The 2,059-nt window shown below is 34.7% G+C and overlaps 1 non-coding gene across 1 annotated transcript; it reads left to right on the forward strand.

The window, feature by feature from the left end:
* Positions 1 to 259: 259 nt before the first annotated feature.
* TRNAD-AUC (transfer RNA aspartic acid (anticodon AUC)) lies at positions 260 to 332 on the forward strand. The gene has a single exon. It is a non-coding gene; the product is annotated as a tRNA-Asp (tRNA).
* The last annotated feature ends 1,727 nt before the right edge of the window (positions 333 to 2,059 follow it).

A 2,059-nucleotide genomic window follows, 5' to 3' on the forward strand; every position in this document is an offset into this window, starting at 1 on the left:
TTTACATCCAGGTTCCCCAACTACCCAATGGATTCCTCAAGGATGGGGATTGAAACCTATTTATATTTTATCCACAAAGCCTCACAGGGTGTTAGAACACAGTAAGTGCTTAATAAATACTGAATTAATAAAAACATTGTTGAATGGATCAAACCCACCCCATCCTAGATGATTCCATAACCCTACTGCCACAAGGGTTACCTGTCAGAACAGCTATTTTCAAGTAAAGCCCTTTGGATCTAAGGTTAATCCTTGGGGAGGAGGGTATAGCTCAGTGGTAGAGCACATCTTTATCATGCATGAGGTCCTGGGTTCAATCCCTAGTACCTCCACTGAAAAATAACAGAATAAAATAAAAAATAAAGTTAATCCTTAGAAGGATACTCAGAACTTATAGTCCTCTGTGAGGTATAGAGATGTTAGCAGAAGTCATTCTTTTTTTGAGCTACAGCTGAAATTATATAAATATTAATAGATATTCCAAGAAGCTCTGGAGGTTTGGGGAAAAAATACATGGATTTCAAGGAAAAGAAATATTCCATCTCTGTCATAACCTCAGGTACCAAGACCTGACTCTTCTTAATGAAGTGTTAATGAAATGTCAGCACAAACCAGACTGCTGCTGATTTGCATACTTCTTGGTTAATAGTGTTAAAATAGGATTGTGTGGATGTTAAGTCCTGTTTATGTTATAGAGCTACAATGGCTGTTAAGACTATTGATTCATTTTTGGAGACTGCATCCAGAGCAGTTTAGTAAATTAAAAGAGGATTTATTTGATTACTCTGGAGTGGCTACAATTCTAATTTTCAAACAGAACACATTTCTTTGTTGTATGCAGAAAATAAAAAGATGGAAAGTGTGAACTTTTACAGATAACCTCTTGTTCCTGAAAATTTGAAGATCTGTGTACTATATAGGAAGGGTCAATAATCACTGGGCTCAAAGTCACTAAACTCAACCATTCACTCCTGACAAAGAAGTACTGGAAGCAAGGCATAGTGCCAGTGACCAACTGCATCACTGTTTTTTTGGAATATAGACTAAGTACCTTCTAAAATATGCTCCATCAGCAAAGTAGCTTAAGAATAAATACAAATATGCAGATATGTATGTATATTAATATATAGAAATATATATGAGTAAGACATAAACGTATTTAATGTGTGAATATTTATATATAGTATATAAATCCATATTGTATTATAATGTATTCATTATTGATAATGTACAAGTATATAAATATTCATTTATTACATTAAAATGTTAAATTATATATTATACATATGTAAATATTTGTAATGTACAAGTATTTAATATATACATATATAAAACAACGTACAATGATGTTCTCTTGGCAAGTTCAAACTCTATACTGATGGTAAATACAAATTATACGCATTTAATTCCTCACCTATTAGTATTACACCCACACGTTCACTTGGGACTTATCTACTCAACAGTCACAAAACTGCACTTATCATCTTCTTTATGCTCTTGCTGTAGCCCTCTCCCTGTTCGTGTCAACATCTACCCATTGAGCTGGCAAAAGTCACCCTCATGTCTACCTTTCTCTCTCATCCCCACATTACAATGAATTAGTAATTCCAGTCTGACCTCCTAAATGTTTCCCAGAAGACATCCTTTTGTTCTATTCCTACAACTACTTCCTGGTTTAAAACCTTTATCATTACTCTTCTGGACCACCTCCTTATGGTCACTATATTCTCCCTAGAATTCATCCTCCAGCCAGTCACCACCATGGCTTATCTAAAATCCTAATATATTTCCTTAGCTTAAAACCTGCAGTAACTCCCCATTACTTATACTATAGGTTCAAGTGATAAAGAAGTGACCCTGCTAACCTTTCAGTCTCATCTCCAATAACTCCATGTCCTGCTTTTTACATTCCCAAACACCTAAATCGTTTTACTCCTTTACGTAGAACATGATGATCTTTGTTTGTTTTGTTTGGGGAATTTTTTTAAACCTCTCGGGTTTACCCAGTATTTTTTCCTCACCTTAGTCTTCAAGATTTTTAAGACTCAGATACCACCTT

Source organism: Camelus dromedarius, chromosome 12 (genome assembly GCF_036321535.1).
Source record: "Camelus dromedarius isolate mCamDro1 chromosome 12, mCamDro1.pat, whole genome shotgun sequence".
Taxonomy (NCBI): Eukaryota; Metazoa; Chordata; class Mammalia; order Artiodactyla; family Camelidae; genus Camelus; species Camelus dromedarius.